Source organism: Triticum aestivum, chromosome 4D (assembly GCF_018294505.1).
Source record: "Triticum aestivum cultivar Chinese Spring chromosome 4D, IWGSC CS RefSeq v2.1, whole genome shotgun sequence".
In the NCBI taxonomy this organism is placed as follows: domain Eukaryota; kingdom Viridiplantae; phylum Streptophyta; class Magnoliopsida; order Poales; family Poaceae; genus Triticum; species Triticum aestivum.
This window is the reverse complement of record NC_057805.1, coordinates 169,847,126-169,870,229: the sequence shown is the minus strand read 5'-3', so window position 1 is coordinate 169,870,229 and position 23,104 is coordinate 169,847,126.

The following is a 23,104-nucleotide window of genomic DNA, read 5'->3' as shown; positions in this document are numbered from 1 at the left end:
AATGGCTGATCAATCAACTGCCATACCTATCGGTATTTGTGAGGATGTGCCCGTTTTGCTGCTAATGTTACTATTTTGACTGACTTTGTTATACTTGAGATGCCCGAGGATGACAACATGTCGAATATCCTTGCTAGACCCTTCTTGAATACTGCAGGGGTTGTTATTGATTGCATTGAAAGCAAGGTCACTTTTCATATCAATGATAATGAGCATACGGTGCACTTTCCGAAGAAACAATTCCAAGTGAATGGTATTAATATTATTGAAAACTTTCTGACAATCACTATTGGAAGTTTCCAACTACCTCCACTGATACGTCTCCAACATATCTATAATTTATGAAGTACTCATGCTATTATATTATCCATCTTGGATGTTTTATGGGCTTTACTATGCACTTTTATATTACTTTTGGGGACTAACCTATTGACCCAGAGCCCAGTGCCAGTTTATGTTTTTCCCTTGTTTCAGTGTTTCGCAGAAAAGGAATATCAAACGGAGTCCAAACGGAATGAAACCTTCGGAAAAGTTATTTTTTGGAAAGAAAGCAATACGGTAGACTTGGAGTGCACGTCAGGGGATCAACGAGGAGAGCATGAGGCAGGGGGGCGCGCCCACCCCCCTCGTGGGCCCATCGTGGCTCCCCTTACCGACTTCTTTCGCCTATATATTCCCATATACCCTAAAACCTTCAGGGAACAGAAGAGATCGGGAGTTCCACCGCCGCAAGCCTCTGTAGCCACCAAAAACCAATCGGGACCCTATTCCGGCACACTGCCAGAGGGGGGATCGCTCACCGGTGGCCATCTTCATCATCCCGGCGCTTTCCATGACGAGGAGGGAGTAGTTCACCCTCGGGGCTGAGGGTATGTACTAGTAGCTATGTGTTTGATCTGTCTCTCTCATGTTCTTGAGGTGGTACGATCTTGATTTATCGCGAGCTTTGCTATTATAGTTGGATCTTATGATGTTTCTCCCCCTCTACTCTCTTGTAATGGATTGAGTTTTCCCTTTGAAGTTATCTTATCGGATTGAGTCTTTAATGATTTGAGAACACTTGATTTATGTCTTGCGTGGGATAACCGCGGTGACAATTGGTTATTCTATTGATTCACTCGATGTATGTTTTGGTGATCAACTTGCGGTTCCGCCCATGAACCTATGCATAGGGGTTGGCACACGTTTTCGTCTTGACTCTCCGGTAGAAACTTTGGGGCACTCTTTGAGGTTTTCTGTGTTGGTTGAATAGATGAATCTGAGATTGTGTGATGCATATCGTATAATCATACCCACGGATACTTGAGATGACATTGAAGTATCTAGGTGACCTTAGGGTTTTGGTTGATTTGTGTCTTAAGGTGCTATTCTAGTACAAACTCTATGATAGATCGAACAGAAAGAATAGCTTCATGTTATTTTACTACGGACTCTTGAATAGATCGATTAGAAAGGATAACTTTGAGGTGGTTTCGTACCCTACAATAATCTCTTCGTTCGTTCTCCGCTATTAGTGACTTTGGAGTGACTCTTTGTTGCATGTTGAGGGATAGTTATATGATCCAATTATGTTATTATTGTTGAGAGAACTTGCACTAGTGAAAGTATGAACCCTAGGCCTTGTTTCCTAGCATTGCAATACCGTTTACGCTCACTTTTATCATTAGTTACCTTGCTGTTTTTATATTTTCAGATTACAAAAACCTATATCTACCATCCATATTGCACTTGTATCACCATCTCTTCGCCAAACTAGTGCACCTATACAATTTACCATTGTATTGGGTGTGTTGGGGACACAAGAGACTCTTTGTTATTTGGTTGCAGGGTTGTTTGAGAGAGACCATCTTCATCCTACGCCTCCCAGGGATTGATAAACCTTAGGTCATCCACTTGAGGGAAATTTGCTACTGTCCTACAAACCTCTGCACTTGGAGGCCCAACAACGTCTACAAGAAGAAGGTTACGTAGTAGACATCAAGCTCTTTTCTGGCGCCGTTGCTGGGGAGGTGAGTGCTTGAAGGTATATCTTTAGATCTTGCAATTGAATCTTTTTGTTTCTTTTTTTATCACTAGTTTAGTCTATAAAAGAAAATTACAAAAAAATGGAATTGAGTTTGCCTCATACGCTTCATCTTTTTAATATCTTTCGTGAGTATGATGGAAAAGAAAATTGTGCCAAAGTGTTAGAAGAAGAATGCATTAAAATGTTTGGGACTAAATCTTTGAACGATGAGCATGATTGCAATGTTGTTAGTATGAACTCCTTGAATATCCATAGTACTAATGATGATTGCACAAGTTATGATGAAAATGTCTCCTATAAGCATGTCAATTTTTGTGGAGTGCATTGGGTTTGCAAGTACACACCAAATAGGGATGATAGATATTGCAAGAGGCATAAGTATTTAGAAACTAAATGCTTGCAAGAAAGGCTAGATGTTTGTGCTGAAAATTTAAATTTTCTTAGCCGTACTTGTGAACTTTGCAATGAACATGATCATTTCAGTACCCAATGCAAATTGTTTCATGATTGTATCGTGTCCAAAAATTGTGATGACTTGATTTCCCTTGCACATCATAATGAACTTAGTTTGCTCTTGGGTTATGAAGAAATGAAACGTATAACTAAGGTTATTCCAGAATTTTCCCTTGATAGAGTTCTTCATTTTGATCTAGAGGAAATTTATATGTATTGCGCGGTGAATTGCATTGAAAATCCTTATATTGCCAACTACATAAAGAAAAGAAAACAAATAGAAGATGAAGAGAATACTAATGAAAGGGAAGAGACTTCCCAATATTCTCCTATTATTTCTTATGATGAAGCAGGTAACGAGGAGGAGCCTTCTATTCAACCAATTTCATTAATAAGGAGCTTCAAAAAGAGGATTGAACCCACACATGATATGGTGAAGAAGAAGAAAAGGAAAAGGAAGAGAGGTAAAAAGATATCTCTCCCAAATAATGTTGCTCCTATTATTGTTGTGCCTCATGAAAATGAATCAAAAATAATTGTGGAAGATGATGCACTTGATGATGATCTCGTTATGCCTATTGCTTGTTGTGATGATTATGATTGGGAAGATAATGATACTTCTTTTGATCTTGAATTTTTTTTGGCACTTGCTTGGAAGAATATGATAATTGCTATACTATTGGTGTTATCCATACTATTAATGATGAGAGTGATTATGCTTATGATATGAAAAGGCCCAAGCTTGGGGATGCTATGTTTGATGAAGATGATGTTTTTGAGAACATATTTGCTGCAATTAATGTTCGTCCCAAGCTTGGGGATGCTATGTCTAATGAAGATGATATTTTTAGCCTCTCAAGTTTCGATATGCAAATTTACAATGACAATAGCATGCCTCCTACTTATGATGATTATATTGATGAAAGTGGGTTTGGAAGAGTGACAACTTTAGGAAGTAATGATCCCACTATTTTGGAGGATGTTGAATCTTATAATATTTATGAGAGTGGATTTGGAGAGGTCATGACTTTATTTAGTGATGTATCCACTATTTCGGAAGAGGTTTCAATTGATTATGATGAGAACAAAGTTGCTACTTACGATGATTATTGTGATGAAACTTATGCTATAAAAAGTAGTGATGATTATATTTATAAAACTTGTCATGATTATGATTACCCTTTTTCTGAACATTACTCTTTTAATGTGGAAACAGTTTATAGTATTCAAGTCTCTTATGATACTCCCACTATTCCGAATGAGAAGAATTTTGCTTGTGTGGAGAGCAGTAAATTTTCTATGCAAGTAGATCATGAAAAGAATGCTTTAGGTGCTGGTTATATTGTTGAATTCATTCATGATGCTACTGAAAATTATTATGAGGGAGGAATATATGCTTGTAGGAATTACAATAATATCAACTTTCCTGGCTATGTTCTTAAGGTTTTGAAGTTATGCTTGTTTTGCCTTCCTATGCAAGTTGATTCTTGTTCCCATAAGTTGCTTGCTCACAAAATCCCTATGCATAGGAAGTGGGTTAGACTTAAATGTGCTAGTCATATTCTTCATGACGCTCTCTATATGTTTCAATTCTTATCTCTTATGTGAGCATCATTGAAATCATCATGCCTAGCTAGGGGCGTTAAACGTTAGCGCTTGTTGGGAGGCAACCCAATTTTATTTTAGTTTCTTGATTTTTGGTTCTGTTTAGAAATAAATAATCCATCTAGCCTCTGGTTAGATGTGGTTTTATGTTTTAATTAGTGTTTGTGCCAAGTAAGACCTATATGATCTTCTTGGATGATAGTTATTTGATCTTGCTGAAAATTCCAGAAACTTTCTGTTCACGAAAACAATTGCTAAAAATCACCAGAACGTGATAAAATACTGATTCCAATTGCAGAAGATCAATAATCAAATTATCTAGGTCGTCCTAGTTTGGTATATTTTTCTGAGTTCCAGAAGTGTTCGTTAGTTACAGATTACTACAGACTGTTCTGTTTTTCACAGATTCTGTTTTTCGTGTGTTGTTTGCTTATTTTGATGACTCTATGGCTAGTAAAATATTTTATAAACCATAGAGAAGTTTGAATACAGTAGATTTAACACCAATACAAATAAAGAATGAGTGCATTACAGTACCTTGAAGTGGTGTTTTGTTTTCTTTCGCTAACGGAGCTCACGAGATTTTCTGTTAAGTTTTGTGTTGTGAAGTTTTCAAGTTTTGGGTAAAGATTCGATGGACTATGGAATAAGGAGTGGCAAGAGCCTAAGCTTGGGGATGCCGAAGGCACCCCCAAGGTAATATTAAAGGATGACCAAGAGCCTAAGCTTGGGGATGCCCCGGATGGCATCCCCTCTTTCGTCTTCGTTCATCGGTAACTTTACTTGGAGCTATATTTTTATTCACCACATGATATGTGTTTTGCTTGGAGCGTCATTTTATTTTCTTTTGCTTTGCTTGCTGTTTGAATAAAATACCAAGGTCTGAAATTCTTAAATGAGAGAGAGTCTTCACATAGCTACATAATTATTTAACTACTCATTGATCTTCACTTATATCTTTTTGGAGTAGTTTGTCATTTACTCGTGTGCTTCACTTATATCCTATGAGTAAATGGTCGAATGATTTCAATGTCATAAATCTGAAATTATATATGTTTCATATGCCTTTCCCATGGGGAGTAATGCATTCACATATAAGAAGTAGATGTGGTAAATTTATTGAAGGTTAGCAAACATTGTATTGGTCACTTGAACAATTCATGAAAGAATATTGAAGGAAGATAGATTTCACATATAAATATACTATCTTGGACATCTTCTATGATTGTGAGCCCCATTAATTATTTTCAAACCTGAGCAAATTAGTTGAAGTTGGACAAGGAGGACAACATAATGAGTTATTCTTGGGTATATATGTATAGAAGTTATATTGTTATGGATCCTCTAACATGTGGTGCTTGCTATTTAGAATCCTTTGCTAGCCAAAATATCTGTACTAAGCGGGAATACTGCTTGTGCATCCAAATTCCTTGAACCAAGTTTCCCCCATGAGTGTCCACCATATCTACCTATATGCGGTATTTACCTGCCGTTCCAAGTAAATTTGCATGTGCCAAACTCTAAACCTTCAAATAATAATCTGTTTTGTATGCCCGAATCGCTCATGTAGAGACTAGGGGCTAGCAGTATATTCCATGCTAGGTGGGTTATTCTCACAATGAGTGGACTCCGCTCATCATTCACGAGAAAATGGCTGGTAACTGGGATGCCCAGTCCTATGATCAAAAGATTAAAAACAAATTCACAAATAATTAAACAAAACTCCCCCAGGATTGTTGAAAGTTGGACGGCACCCGTTGTTTCGGACAAGCCGTGGAGTGTGATCGTTGGTGGAGGGGGAGTAAAATCTTTACCTTCTGCGTGGGAACCACCTATGATGTATCTAGTATGGAAAATATTGGGAACTCTTTGTCATTATGACAATGAAAGCATACCTCCCAAAATTATTTTCATCTCAGTTTTTGCTTCGAGCTCTGGCACCTCTGCAAATTCCTGCTTCCCTCTGCGAAGGGCCTATCTTTTACTTTTATGCAAGAGTCATTAGTATTCCGTCTCATTCCAACCTACTCTTTAGTTGGCAAGCATCATGTGATGGAAAGATCTAAGCATAGATGGCCATTCAAATATATTTGATCATGAATTATTACTGTTGACATTACCCTTGAGGTAAAAGGTTGGGAGGCGAAACATTAAGCCCCTATCTTTCTCTCTGTTCGATGAATACTATGTGTTCTAAAAATATGCTTTGAGTGGTAGCAATCATGGAAGACTAAATGATAGTTGAGTATGTGAAGTTTGCTGAATCAAAGATCTGACATAGACTCTTGCTGAAAATAAGATGAATTGCAATTGTTTGATGACTCAGAACATAGTTTGTTAGTTTTCAAGAAAGTTTATGATCTATACTTTAACATGTGAATAGTTTGTTACTTGATCATGCAAGGTTCTATGAGTTGAGCTACTGTTATGACATATAATGATGCTAGAAAAGGTGATTGAAATTATCATTGATCAAACTTATGCACCTGCTAGCATTCACACTTCATAATTTATTTCTTTTATCATTTACCTACTCGAGGACGAGCAGGAATTAAGCTTGGGGATGCTGATACGTCTCCAACGTATCTATAATTTATGAAGTATCCATGCTATTATATTATCCATCTTGGATGTTTTATGGGCTTTACTATGCACTTCTATATTACTTTTGGGGACTAACCTATTGACCCAGATCCCAGTGCCAGCTTTTGTTTTCCCCTTGTTTCAGTGTTTCGCAGAAAAGGAATATCAAATGGAGTCCAAACGGAATAAAACCTTCGGAAAAGTCATTTTTGGAAAGAAAGCAATATGGGAGACTTGGATTGCACGTTAGGGGATCAACGAGGAGAGCATGAGGCAGGGGGGCGCGCCCACCCCCCTGGCGCGCCCTCCACCCTCGTGGGCCCCTCGTGGCTCCCCTTACCGACTTCTTTCGCCTATATACTCCCATATACCCTAAAACCTTCGGGGAACAGAAGAAATCGGGAGTTCCGCCGCCGCAAGCCTTTGTAGCCACCAAAAACCAATCGGGACCCTGTTCCGGCACCCTGCCGGAGGGGGGGTCGCTCACCGGTGGCCATCTTCATCATCCCGGCGCTTTCCATGATGAGGAGGGAGTAGTTCAGCCTCGGGGCTGAGGGTATGTACCAGTAGCTATGTGTTTGATCTCTCTCTCTCTCGTGTTCTTGAGGTGGTACGATCTTGATTTATTGCGAGCTTTGCTATTATAGTTGGATCTTATGATGTTTCTCCCCCTCTACTCTCTTGTAATGGATTGAGTTTTTCCCTTTGAAGTTATCTTATCAGATTGAGTCTTTAATGATTTGAGAACACTTGATTTATGTCTTGCGTGGGATAACCGTGGTGACAATGGATTATTCTATTGATTCATTCGATGTATGTTTTGGTGATCAACTTGCAGGTTCCGCCCATGAACCTATGCATAGGGGTTGGCACGCGTTTTCGTCATGACTCTCCGGTAGAAACTTTGGGGCGCTCTTTGAAGTTCTATGTGTTGGTTGAATAGATGAATCTGAGATTGTGTGATGCATATCGTATAATCATACCCACGGATACTTGAGGTGACATTGGAGTATCTAGGTGACATTAGGGTTTTGGTTGATTTGTGTCTTAAGGTGTTATTCTAGTACGAACTCTATGATAGATCGAACGGAAAGAATAGCTTCGTGTTATTTTACTATGGACTCTTGAATAGATCGATCAGAAAGGATAACTTTGAGGTGGTTTCGTACCCTACAATAATCTCTTCGTTTGTTATCCGCTATTAGTGACTTTGGAGTGACTCTTTGTTGCATGTTGAGGGATAGTTATATGATCCAATTATGTTATTATTGTTGAGAGAACTTGCACTAGTGAAAGTATGAACCCTAGGCCTTGTTTCCTAGCATTGCAATACCGTTTACGCTCACTTTTATCATTAGTTACCTTGCTGTTTTTATATTTTCAGATTACAGAAACCTATATCTACCATCCATATTGCACTTGTATCACCATCTCTTCGCTGAACTAGTGCACCTATACAATTTACCATTGTATTGGGTGTGTTGGGGACACAAGAGACTCTTTGTTATTTGGTTGTAGGGTTTTTTGAGAGAGACTATCTTCATCCTACGCCTCCCATGGATTGATAAACCTTAGGTCATCCACTTGAGGGAAATTTGCTACTGTCCTACAAACCTCTGCACTTGGAGGCCCAACAACGTCTACAAGAAGAAGGTTACGTAGTAGAAATCATCCACCTACTGTTAAAAAAAATATGAAATGCTTATTGTTGGGGACATTCATATCCCGGTTGAGGTAACTTAGTGATTTACTAAAGTTCTTCGGTTTCATGCTAATCGAAAGTGGTTGTTAATAAGACTTGATCAACCTTATTAATGGATCTTTTTTAGAGGTATGAAGTTGATGAAATTAGTAAGCACTAACTTCAGCCCCTACCTTTTGTTTTTTGTTTTATTAGTTAAATAAAATAAAATGCCATGTTTTGTCTGTTTTCTGAATTTCCAGTGCAATAAAAACTGACCCAAAAATAAAAGTTCTCAGAATGCTCTGAAATTTTAATACGATTTTTTCTGAATATTTAAGAATTTCCGGTGCAAATAATATTAGAGGGAGGTGCACCAGGTGGGCACAACCCACCTGGGTGCACCAGGACCCCCAAGCGCGCCCTGGTGGGTTGTGGTCCCCACGTGGGCCCTCTCACTTATCTCTTTACACCACATCATCACCTACCTCCGGAAAAAAATCTCAATTGCTCTCTCTCTCTTGTGTTCTTGCTCTCAAACCCGCGGATTTTGATCTCTTTGCTCGAAGCTCCGTTTCCGAAACTGTTTCGGGGGATTGTTGCTTGGTATGTGACTCCACCATTTGTCCAATTAGTTTTTGTTTTAGTGGTTTATATTTTGAATAATTAGCAACTCTTGGTGCTGCTGTAGATGAGCTTGCATGTTGAATTCTTAGAGTTCTAAGTAGTTCGAATGCTTGCTATGGCCTCTATGTATCCCTATGAGTAGTTGCTATCAATCTAAGAAAGTTTGGTTGACAAACTTTTTGTCACCCAATTTTTTTTAGAAAATTGTACACGAACATGATGAACTTATTTGGAAGGAGTTCTTCGAGGAGGAGGTCCTCGGGGGCATCCTCTAGTGATAGCTCCGCTCGTTGGTCTTATGTTGAACCAAGTGAAAGTTCCATACGAGATGTGGCCACCAAAACATGCTTATGGCCTTGTGATGAGTATATGTTGCGTGTGGGCATTAAGGAGGATTTTTAGCAATATGTTCACAATGCCGGTCTCGGTCCCTACATTTCAGATAAGTGTGATCAACACCACACTCTCACTGAATCATTTGTCAAAGTATTTAAATTCCATCCTCGTGAGTCTAGGGTGTCATTTAAACTTTATGAAAATTCATTCACCTTATCACTAGAGAGTTTTTCTCACCACTTCAAACTCTCATTCTGGGGTTCGCTTGACGAACCACCAAGGGCTGAGTACCAATCATTCTTGACTAGTCTTTGCTACAGTGAAACGAGGGGAGTGACGCAAGGTAGAATAAAGAGCATCCATTTTCCTGCAATTCAGTACTTTGCTTTATTTAATGGGAAGTGTATTGTAGGCAAACAAGACTGTAGTACACTTTGTGCTCCAGACTTGAGCCTCATACGCACCGCTCTCACCAGTGATAGGAGTTATAATCTTGGGGCGATTGTTGCATGCAGGTTACAACATAATGCTAATAGTGGCTATTTCTATGGTGGAATTTATGCCACCCATTTAGCGAGAGAGTTGGGTGTTTCACCCTTGCCCTTTGATCCTATTCTACCCACACAGTATTTAGACTTTGATGCTATGAAAACTCATAAGATCCTTAAAGGAGATATTCATAATTTCACCTATAACTTGTTGTTTAAGCAAGCATCTGTTGTGCACACATATTTGCCTACGCCTGATCTTTTTGACTATCACAGCAAGGGAAGATATTTTGTTCTTGAGAGCGAGGCCCGAGCTCACACGCGGCAGTCGAGGCAGCACGGCAGGCCGCGACATCCACACCGAGAGCCTCCGTGAGCTACCACGCCGACTACTATCCAGGCTACTTATCGATTACCAAGTTAGGCCAAAAGCCTAATCTTGGGGGAGTACGTGTTTCTCACCGACATTACATTCATGTTCACACTTATCATTTCAGTTGTCGGTGTTCACACTTTTTCATTGTATTATCCATGCTTAAATTTATTTTCTTGCTTTCTTCTTGTATGTTTGAAAAACCTTAGAAAAACCAAAAAATTAGTTGTAGTTAGTTTACTTTCTATGCATGATTAATTGTAGCACTAAAAAGGAAACCCAAAAAGATTTCCTTGTTCTTCTTTTGTTTGTTGGGAGCTTTCCCGTGTAAATAGTTTTTTCTCGTTTTTGTTTTTCCCTTTTATTTGCTTGTTGAAGAAAACCAAAAACTCCTAAAATATTTCAGTGTGTTTCTATGAATTTCTGTTCTTTTTATTGAGTTGTACCGAGGAGAAGACCACGATGAAAATGTTGAGTGGCTCTCATTTGCATAATTGTTGATCTAATGAAGAGCCCATATTACCTTGTCTTCTCCTGTTGAATAAAATGTTTGCAGACTCCAGCTTAGTCCACGACACTCTTGCACTATTATTATTTTCCCATCGTTTGGTCGTGCAAGTGAAAGGCAATAATGACGATAGTCGATGAACTGGCTGTGGTAGAGAGAAACAGGTATGAACTCGACTTGTTCTATTTGTGTAAATATGTTTAACCTAGTATCCATGATTCAGCCCATTATGATTAAACATGTTTGCAATGACAATTAGAGATTATAGTTTCTCATGCCATGCATAAGTAGCTAGAAGTGAATAATGATTTATCTTGGATATCAACATTGCGTTAAAATGATTGTGATGTAGTATGATGATATGGTATCCCCCTCTGAATGTTCGAGTGGCTTGACTTGGCACATGTTCATGCATGTAGTTGAATCAAGACCAACATAGCCTCTATGATATTTATGTTCATGGTGTTCATATCCTATTTATGCTAGTGTCCAATGTTACTTACGCATAATGCATGTTCATGACCGTTGTTGCTCTTTAGCTGGCCGCTTCTCAACCTGTTTGCTAGCCTTCACCTGTACTAATTGAGAATTCTGCTTGTACATCAAGAACCATGAACCCAAGTTATTCTAGATGAGTCCACCATACCTACCTATATGCGGTATTACCCTGCCATCCTAAGTAAATTTGCATGTGCCACCTCTAAAAAATTCAAATAAAATTCCTCTTTGTGTGCTTGGATCGCTCATGGAACGACAGGAGGTGGTCAGTATCTTCCATGCTAAGCGGGTTATTCTCAGGTCGAGTGTTTATTCACTTCCCATCGCAGGAGAAAAGGGCGGTAATAGGGATGCCCAGTCCCAAACTGCAAAAAAATGATCTCTCAAATAATCAAACAAAAACTCCCAATGGAGTCAAAAACTTTAATTTTATCGCTTGGGAACCGCCACTAGCGTGCTTAGCATGGAAGACATTGATAATTGATGGTCGTGAAGTAAATGAGAAGGGTGCATGTCGAAAAATATCATTTACATCTGTCTTAAAAACTTGAGCTCTCGCACCTCTGCAAATCACTAGTTCCCTCTGTGAAGGGACTATCTATTTACTTTTATGTTGTGTCATCACCTTCTAAAATAAGCGCCAGAACCTGAGAGCACTGCTGTCATGCTGATGTGTTGTGTGTAGCTAATGTTGGGTGCATCATGCACTGGTGCGTGTCGGTCCTAAACAAATGGTTTTTTACCCCTTTCCGCGACGACATTTGGAACCGTCGCCAAGTGAGTGTGTGCGATAGGGTGTCCTTCCCACACGACCCAGAAATCGTCGGGGATAGGCCCTCCTGGGACACAGGCTGGGGCCATGTGCGATCGGGCGAGTCATCGAAACCCAATCATTTCCGTAGGTATGTACATCCCACATGGTGAATCCCAAAAATCATTTCCGTAGGTATGTATATCCCACACAGTGAATCCCAGAAATCATTTCCATAGGTAAGTACATCCCACATGGTAATCCGAGAAAATCATTTCAGTAGGTATGTACATCCCACACGGTGAATCCCAGAAAAACATTTCCGTTTGTATGTATATCACACAGTCAATCCAAGGAATATGTTTCCATTCTTATGTACATCCCAATCCAGGGAAAACGTTTCCGTTCGGATGTAAATCCCACACAGTTTTATGTGTAGGCTCGTGTGTGAAAGGTGTAACTATCACACACTATCTTCCTTGGTTAACTGTCTGCTTTTATCAACTATATCACACACGATTTGATGAAGAAAACTGTGTGGCATTGGGCTATCCATCGCAATCGCTTTTACTGCTAGAACCGTTTGCACAGGTCCATGACACATTTAGCAGGTTTATTAGTTTACAATTAATAATTCCAGTATTACACAAATTCACATTTCAAATCGAACAGCTGTTTGCCAATTTCATATCATGCACATAAATATATTATAACATCACGGTACGGTAGCTACATGAAAACAACACAGTACAACATATAGCTAGTTCAACTTCATAAGAACAATATATTCATTTCCCTAATCGAGATCATCCAGGCTCGTCTTATCCACCTCTGCTTTCAGTTCAGTAAGAACCCGTTTTGCATGGGCCAACTGGGAAAGTGCCTCCTCCTTCGCCAACACCATCTTAGCAAAGTCTTTTTTTAATCTCAGCTCTTTCTCCACCTTCAACTTTTTATCCCGCATCTTGAAATATGCTTCAGCGTTGACAAGACTTTCTCTAAGCCTAGCTGTGTTCACATCCTCATACATGCACCAGAGCTTCGTTAGGCACATCTTCAAAGACTGTGGCCACTCTTGATCAACCCACTCCAAGTAAGAACACTTCCGTTCATCCTATAATATTTAAAACTAGATTAGTAACAATTGTAGGGGAAATGGGTTTATAGCAACATAGAAAATCACCAATGCTTATTTTGAAAAACTGAAGAAACAAGTTAATTATGACATATCTTCTCAAAAAGATCAATGTGCAAATGAAATAATTGGTACTGAGACAACAACCAAATTCTGGAACATCAGAAGCTATAATTAACTACAATGACGCTACAAGTTCTTACTCATGTACAATAAATAACAAATTGAACATTTTATGAGGAAGGTAAATATAACTGCAACAGCATAGCGACAGTGTTTGGATGACAACAAATTGATACTAACAGGTGTGTACATGCACAAATTTAGTAACATAGAACTAATAGAACTAAGCCCGTCCACTATGTATGCCAAAACTGGTCTAAAGACAACTGTTGCTACATCTCGCACCGGTGCCCTGAACTGGCGAGCCGATGCAGTGGAAAAAAATCAGGGACCCGGACTCCGGAGCACGTAGTTGCTCCGATGCCCAGTTCCTTCGTGCCATAAAGATTTAGTATTTTACTGCTTGGCTGCTCGGATGTGTGGACCAAAGTTGGTTGCACAAACTACAGAAGCGGTGCCAAATAATTTTCTAATGGCACCGCTGATGAGATGGCAACAATTTAAGATACTAGGTACAAACTGTGACACTGTCTTAGGATGCGTTTGGTTGAAGGTGTGGTATGAATGGGTTGGGACCGTGATAGTGTCTGAATCACATCTAACAAATGATTTGTAACAACGGAAGAGGGTCTGACCTTCTCTACACATGCCAGAAACTTCCTCCCAGTGTCCATAGAATCAAACGCAAGTAGCTTCACGCATGGAGATTGATGGTGGCAACGAGCAGGTAGATCTTCAGCCACCCCGCTCCATTCGTTGCCACTTATGGTCTTAGGGTGCTACAAGAGGAAGAAACGACTGAAATCGACCTCTGGGTAAAAATCCTTCATTCCAAGTCATAGCCCGAGAGAGAGAAGGGAGGCATACCCGGGTGGTGAAGGAGTAGTCGCCAGAGGAGGAACCGCTGGAGATGTCTTTGTAGAAGATCATGGCGACCCCGGCGGTAGGATGCGAGACGGCGAGAGCGAGGAAGCGGCCATAGCTTTGCAAGGAGGGAAGGTAGGAGGAAACAGGGGAAATGTGACTTGTGGTCGGGGAGAAAAGGGGGTGGTAAAGGGGGGAAGGGGGGCGGGGGTAGATATTTTGGCGGTAGGCCAAATTTTTGGAAATGTGGAGGGAAACTTTGCACGCGGTGTCGCCGGACCATTCACTTTGAACGATTGTGTGCATCGCAAACGAGTCTTCTGCTTTACGTGCATGGGATGAGTTTGATAATTCAAATTTTGGTCTCAAGGCATGGGCACATTCCCTTTGAACGCGCACGGTGCCGCCGGACCATTCACTTTGAACGATTGTGTGCATCGCAAACGATTCTTCTGCTTTACGCGCATGGGATGAGTTTGATAATTCAAATTTTGGTGGAAATTTCCCCGGGTACATCATTGCATAATTTAACATCGCTTGCTAATTTGGGCACAAAAGAGCGTACAGCAGACAGACCACACTTATTGAATCAAGCAATTTTAGTAATTACACAGAGCCAGTTGACCTAAACATTGCTCTAACAAAAGACCAGCATTAAAAACAAAGCATAAGTACGCATAATTAAAAATCCGCCACCGCGCCGGCCTATGCATCGCCGGTGTGAGATGAGACGTCGATGACTTGTCTTGGCGACATGCCGCTGTTGGTGGACTCCGCGTCCCCCTGCTGAAGTCGACCGCGTCATCGTCCTCGTCCGTGTCCTCGGCGCCGCCCTCAAGGTTGTAGTACTCGTAGTAGTGGCTACGCCAGAGCTCGCGTTCGTACTCCACCGCAGATTCCTCGACGGACAGACTCTTCTCTACCTCGACCTCGGCCACGCGCAACTCCTCCTCCCGGCGCTCCTCGATCTTCGCCGCCTCCTGCATCTCCAGCTCCCGCTCGACAACCTCATGAGGAAACAGGTGCTCCATGGCCACCGCCGCCTTTTCAGACGTGGGTTGCATGCTGGAGTCCGAGGTGGCCTAGAATATCTTGGTGTGTGTGCATCCTCCAGGGCGACATCAGCGGCACGTACGGCAGCTCGAGCGCTCTCGGCGTTTGCAGCCGCCGTCTTGGCTGCTGCAGCTGCCCTATCGGCTACCGCAGACGCCCTCTCAGCGGAAGCGGCCGAGCTCAATGCGGATGTGGCGGCACTCCCGGCGTAGACGGCCGCGCTCTCGGCGCAAGCGGCGGCGCTCGGGGGGGGGGGGACGCGGCCATCGTACGGGCCTCCACGAAGCGTTTCCACGGCGTCATCTTTGCAAGAAGCGGGTGCGGGAATGGGGTTCGGGATTCATGGATTCGAGGGCTGCCGGCACTAGAGCAGACGAGCCGGCGAAGCTTAAGGAGGGAGACTTAAATAGCCCAGATATTTTCAGCGCAAACGGTTCCCAGAAAACAACTGTGTGTGATGTTGTAGATATATTTGTATTAGCTATGAAAGACAAATTTGGAATAAAGTGCCAACGGATGGTGTTTTAAATGAACGAGAAATTTTGTAGTACTGATACAACTTTCATGTCAAATTTTGGAAAATTTCAGGGGTCATTTGACCTTCTAAGACATTTAAGTGATTTTCTAGCCATTTAATGACCGTAATTGAAATTTGAACTACATGTACATGCAACAGCTAACCATAACGGTTTGAAAACTCAAATTTGTGTACTTGTGTGCGATTTAATTCCATGTGCAGTAAATTGGAAGGAATCTTCAAACATATTGGTCTAACGGCTATGATTCTATTAAGCATGGAGTGACATGGCATTTTAATTCCAAAAAAAATCAGAAACACATGAAACCTTGGTTGATGTAATGTCATGCCACCAAGATGATGTGGTAAAAAAAAATTGGCATGTTTGACCAAAGTTTGGACACACACCCATCACAAACTGGAGCAACTCACTAGAAGGCTCGTGGTTCCGAGAGGGAACAATGCATGTTTAATGACGAACGAGAGATAGCTTCCTCTTACGGCCTTCAAATTTTTTTCTACGTCTAACGTGCACTACTACAACTGTAATGTGAAATTTTTGAAAATTCTAGGGGTCATTTCACCTTTTAAAGACATTTAAGTGATTTTCTAGCCATTTAATGACCGTAATTCAAATTTGAACTACATCTACATGCAACGCGTAACTGAAACGGTTTGAAAAATCATATTTGTGTACTTGTGTGCGAGTTAATTCCATGTGCAGTAAGCTAGAAGGGATTTTCAAACATATTTGTATCACGACATGGACACATATGCATGAATATGTATGCATGGAGTGGCATGATACATCTCCATCATATCTATAATTTTTTATTGTTCCATGCCAATATTATACAACTTTCATATACTTTTGGCAACTTTTTATACTATTTTTGGGACTAACATATTGATCCAGTGCCCAGTGCTAGTTCCTGTTTGTTGCATGTTTTTTGTTTCGCAGAAAATCCATATCAAATGGAGTCCAAACGGGATAAAAACTGACTAAGATTTTTTTGGAATATATGTGATTTTTGGGAAGAAGAATTAATGCGAGACGATGCCCGAGGGGGCCACGAGGCAGGGGGCGCGCCCTAGGGGGGTGGGGGCGCCCTGGGCCCTCGTGTCCACTCCGTAAGGCGGTTGGTGCTCTTCTATCGCCGCAAGAAAGCCAATATCCAAATAAAAATCGTGTCCAAATTTCAGCCCAAACGGAGTTACGGATCTCCGGGAATATAAGAAACGATGAAAGGGCAGAATCAGGGAACGCAGAAAGAGAGAGAGACAGAGAGACAGATCCAATCTCGGAGGGGCTCTCGCCCCTCCCATGCCATGGAAGCCAAGGACCAGAGGGGAAACCCTTCTCCCATCTAGGCAGAAGGTCAAGTAAGAAGAAGAAGAAGAAGAAGGGGTGCTCTCTCCCCCTCTTTCCCAGTGGCGCCGGAACGCCGCCGGGGCCATCAACGTGTGACGGCGATCTACACCAACACCTCCGTCATCTTCACCAACATCTTCATCACCTTCCCCCATCTATCTACAGCGGTCCACTCTCCCGCAACCCTCTGTACCCTCTACTTGAAGATGGTGCTTTATTCTACATATTATTATCCAATGATGTGTTGCCATCCTATGATGTCTGAGTAGATTTTCGTTGTCCTATTGGTAATTGGTGAATTTCTATGATTGGTTTAATTTGCTTGTGGTTATGTTGCTGTACTTTGGTGCCCATCATATGAGCGCGCGCGTGGATCACACCATAGGGTTAGCTGTATGTTGATAGGACTATGTATTGGAGGGCAAGAGTGACAGAAGCTTCAACCTAGCATAGAAATTGATGCATACGGGATTGAAGGGGGGGCAACATATTTTAATGTTGTGGTTGGGTTTTACCTTAGTGAATGTTAGTAGTTGCGGATGCTTGCTAATAGTTCCAATCATAAGTGCATAGAATTCCAAGTTAGGGATGACATGCTAGCAGTGGCCTCTCCCACATAAACCTTGCTATCGGTCTAGTAAAGTAGTCAATTGCTTAGGGAAAAATTCACAACTCCTACCACCACTTTTCCACACTCGCTATACTAACTTTATTGCTTCTTTATCTAAACAGCCCCTAGTTTTTATTTACGTGCTCCTTATATTCTTTCAAACCTATCCAAAAACACCTACAAAGTACTTCTAGTTTTATACTTGTTCTAGGTAAAGCGAATGTCAAGCGTGCGTAGAGTTGTATCGGTGGTCGATAAAACTTGAGGGAATGTGTGTTCTACCTTTAGCTCCTAGTTGGGTTCGACACTCTTACTTATCGAAAGAGGCTACAATTGATCCCCTATACTTGTGGGTTATCAAGACCTTTTTCTGGCGCCGTTGCCGGGGAGTTATAGCATGGGGTGAATATTCTCGTGTGTGCTTGTTTGCTTTATCACTAAGTAATTTTTATTTGCTATTCTAAGTTGTTCTCTATCTGTAGTTATGGATATGGAACATGAAATACCAAAAAAATTAGGTTTACTTGCTACTCACGGAGATGGGGAACCTCCTAAATCCCTCGATGCTCATTATGTGAAAGATATTATGTACTACTTCGATAATCCTGAGAAAACCCCATTCAATTATATAATGGGAGACACGTTGGATCAACGTGAATACTTTAGGGATGATCGCTTGACTCAAAAGGGAAACTATTATGGGATCAAATTTATATGTTGTATTGGTATGCTAGACAACTATGCTTGAGATATGATTATACTTGTTGCTCTAGGATGAAGGCTCCACACCTTCCCTTTTCATGCAAATTTAATGATAATGAAACCTTAGCTTCTTATGCTAATGGTATATATGATTACTATGATGTGGAACAAATAGAAGAATTCGTTGCTTTTATGGGTGCTTATGAAATTGAATCTTTGTTTAAAGAGTGTGAAAATCTTGATGATGCTGTTTACAGACCTGAAAATTTTGCTATACTTAAATATTGCTATGAGAGTTATGAATTCAATACCGATATTGATGATTTTATTGAGAGAGTCTCCCCTGTCCAAGAAGAGACTAATATTTTGTATGAGTCTATGGAAGAAGAAATTGATGAAACTGTGAGCTCATTGGATGAAAAAGATGATGAGGAGAGCAAAGAACAAAAGGAGGAAGATCGGATTAGCTACCCGTGCCCACCTTCTAATGAGAGTAACTCTTCAACTCATAAATTGTTTAATTTTCCTTCATGCTTACCGAAGGATGATTGCTATGATAATTGCTATGATCCCGTTGATTCGTTTGAAATATCCCTTTTTGACGAACTTGATGCTTGCTATTCTTGTGGACAAGATGCCAATATGAATTATTCTTATGGAGATGAACTTGCTATTGTTCCTTATGTTAAACATGAAATTGTTGCTATTGCACCCACACATGATAGTCCTATTGTCTTTTTGAATTCTCCAAAGTACACTATATCGGAAAAGTTTGCACTTATTAAGGATTATATTGATAGGTGCTGTTTTATTACTACACATGACGATTTTGATAGACATAATATGCATGTGCTTGCTGCTCCTACTTGCAATTATTATGAGAGCCGCCTCTCCATGTTTCTAATATGATAAAATTGCAACAAAATGTTTATACTATGCATTGGCCTTTACTATGTGTGCATAAATTGTTCTTTTATGACATGCCGATGCATAGGAAGAGAGTTAGACTTCGTTGTTGCATCATATTTGTTACTTTGTACTCACTACTAAATCACAAATCATTGTTAATTAAAATTGGCTTTGATATACCTTGGGATCAGGGTGGATCCATTACTTGAGCACTATATGCCTAGCTTAATGGCTTTAAAGAAAGCGCTGCCAGGGAGACAACTCGGATGTTTTAGAGAGTCATTTATTTATTTTGTGTACTTTTATAAAGTTTAAAAATAAAAATAATGTGCCAAGATTTGCCTTTAGGATGTTTACATTGCTTGTTGATTTGTGCGGTGCAAGACAGAAACTTTGACTGTAGTGCGCGATTTTACATTTTTTACTGGAACGTCAAACGGTTCTGAAACTTTTTGCACTGTCTTTCTATACAAACTTTTTATTTTTACTACTTTTTAAAGAATTTTTGGAGTACCAGAAGTATGGTGAATGTTCAGATTACTACAGACTGTCCTGTTTAAGACAGATTCTGTTTTTGATGCATAGTTTCCTTGTTTTGATGAAACTATCAATTTCTATCAGTGGATTAAGCCATGGAAAAGTTATATTACAGTAGCTACAATGCAAAAACAAAATATGCATTGGTTTGCAACAGTAATTAGAGTAGTGATTTTCTTTATTATACTAATGGATCTTACCGAGCTTTCTGTTGAGTTTTGTGTGGATGAAGTGTTCGAAGACCAACGAGGTCTCGATATGACACTACTACAAAAACAGCTATAGCCAATATGGACACTAATGGCGCACTGTACATGTGGTGCGCCATTACTAAATACTAATGGCGCACCATGTGTTGGTGCGCCATTAGTGTGCAAATACTAATGGCGCACCACATCCACGGTGCGCCATTAGTAATTTTTTTTTTCAAAACTACTAATGGCGCACCGTGGGATGGTGCGCCATTACTAGTTCAACTAGTAATGGCGCACCACTCCCACGGTGCGCCATTAGTAATTATGTTTCAATTTTTTTTTATTTTTTAAACTAGTAATGGCGCACCGTGGGATGGTGCGCCATTACTAGTTCAAACTAGTAATGGCGCACCACTCCCACGGTGCGCCATTACTAGTTGAACTAGTAATGGCGCACCACTCACACGGTGCGCCATTAGTAATTTTGTTACAAATTTTGTTTCAATTTTTTTTTTGAAAAACTACTAATGGCGCACGGTGGGGGTGGTGCGCCATTACTAGTTGAACTACTAATGGCGCACCACCCCCACGGCGCGCCATTAGTAACTTGGCCCATTCCACCGAATGCACCCCCCCCTCCCTGGACCGCCTTTTCAGTTTAAAAATAAAGTAAAATAAAATAATGGAAATGTCAAAAAAATAAAAGAAAATAAGTTTCCCATGTGATATGTGGTCTAGTTGTTGGGAAAATTTTACAAATATGAATTTCGACTTTATTTGCAAAATCTCTCTGGAATTTGTAAAATGGGCATAACTTTTGCATACGAACTCGGATTAAAAAATTTATATATGAAAAATCATCTACTCGAAAAGTTACATAAGAATTTAATCGGGGCAACCCCGTTAAACATTTTCAAAATCCTCAAAAACCTAACAGACAAAAAGATACGGGGCTTTCAAGATCTAGAGGCAAAAAAATTCAAAAAAATTCAAACTTACTAGTGGCGCACCGTTTGCTAGGTGCGCCACTAGTAACAGAAAAAATATTGGTTTTGAATTTTTTTTGGAATTTTTTTTCAAAAAAATGATTCGTAATATGACAGGGAAGTTTGAAATATTTTTCAAAATTTCATCATACTCATGAATATGAACAAAGTCCTAGACATCAACAAGGTTTAATAGGATTGATATGATAGATATATCAACAAGTGGTTGTTAAGTGAGGTGGTGCTGGGGTTGGATAGAACTGCGAAGTTAAGCGTGCTTGGGCTGGAGTAGTGTGTGAGGATGGGTGACCTTCCGAGAAGTTTGACCACTTAGTGCGATTTGACTTGAGATTAAGCATATTGACCCGAGATTAAGCCATCGTGACCCGAGATTAAGAAAAAAACGAAAAAAAATTGAAAAAAAAAATTGAAATTTTTTTGAAAAAAATATTTCTGGAAAAATATTTGAAAGAAAATTGTTACTAATGGCGCACTTCTATGTGGTGCGCCATTACTAAGTGAGATAGTAATGGCGCACCATGGCCTATACTAATGGCGCATCACTTGTGCGCCATTAGTATACCAGATACTAATGGCGCACCAGTGGTGCGCCATTAGTAAAAAATACTAGTGGCGTGGTACTAGTGGCGCACCAGTAGTGCGCCATTAGAAGGCAAAACTGGTGCGCCACTAGTAGGCCTTTTCCTAGTAGTGTGAGGAAAAGGAGGAGAGACAAGAGCTCAAGCTTGGGGATGCCCAAGGCACCCCAAGTAAATATTCAAGGAGACTCAAGCATCTAAGCTTGGGGATGCCCAGGAAGGCATCCCATCTTTCTTCAATAAGTATCGGTATGTTTTCGGATTCGTTTCGTTCATGCGATATGTGCAAATCTTGGAGCGTCTTTTGCATTTAGTTTTCACTTTTCTTTCATGCACCATGCTGGTATGAGATAGTCCATGGTTCATTTATAGAATTCTCATTGCACTTCACTTATATCTTTTGAGTATGGCTTTATAGAATGCTTCATGTGCTTCATTTATATCTTTTGAAGTTTGGATTGCCTGTTTCTCTTCACATAGAAAACCGCCATTTGTAGAATGCTCTTTTGCTTCACTTATATTTGTTAGAGCGTGGGCATATCTTTTGTAGAAATAATTAAACTTTCTTGCTTCACTTATATCTATTTAGAGAGTTGATAGGAACTCGTCATTCACATGGTTAGTCATAAAATCCTACATAAAACTTGTAGATCACCGAATATGATATGTTTGATTCCTTGCAATAGTTTTGCGATATAAAGATGGTGATATTAGAGTCATGCTAGTGGGTAGTTGTGGATTGTAGAAATACTTGTGTTGAAATTTGTGATTCCCGTAGCATGCACATATGGTGAACCGTTATGTAACGAAGTTGGAGCATGAGGTATTTATTGATTATCTTCCTTATGAGTGGCGGTCGGGGACGAGCGATGGTCTTTTCCTACCAATCTATCCCCCTAGGAGCATGCGCGTAGTACTTTGTTTCAATGACTAATAGAATTTTGCAATAAGTATGTGAGTTCTTTATGACTAATGTTGTGTCCATGGATTATACACACTCTCACCCTTCCATCATTGCTAGCCTCTTTGGTACTGTGCATTGCCCTTTCTAACGTCGAGAGTTGGTGCAAACTTCGCCGGTGCATCCAAACCCCGTGATACGATACACTCTATCACACATAAGCCTCCTTATATCTTCCTCAAAACAGCCACCATACCTACCTATTATGGCATTTCCATAGCCATTCTGAGATATATTGCCATGCAACTTCCATCATCATCATATACGTGACTTGAGCATTTATTGCCATATTGCTTTCCATGATCGTAAGATAGCTAGCATGATGTTTTCATGGCTTGTCTGTTTTTTCATGTCATTGCTACGCTAGATCATTGCACATCCCGGTACACCGCCGGAGGCATTCATATAGAGTCATATTTTGTTCTAGAATCGAGTTGTAATATTGAGTTGTAAGTAAATAAAAGTGTGATGATCATCATTATTAGAACATTGTCCCATGTGAGGTTATCAAAATAAAAGTGGCCAAAGAAGCCCCAAAAGAAAAAGAGAGAGGCCAAAGAAGCCAACAGAAAAAGAAGAAGAAAAAAGAAAAAAAAGAAGAAGAAAAAAACAA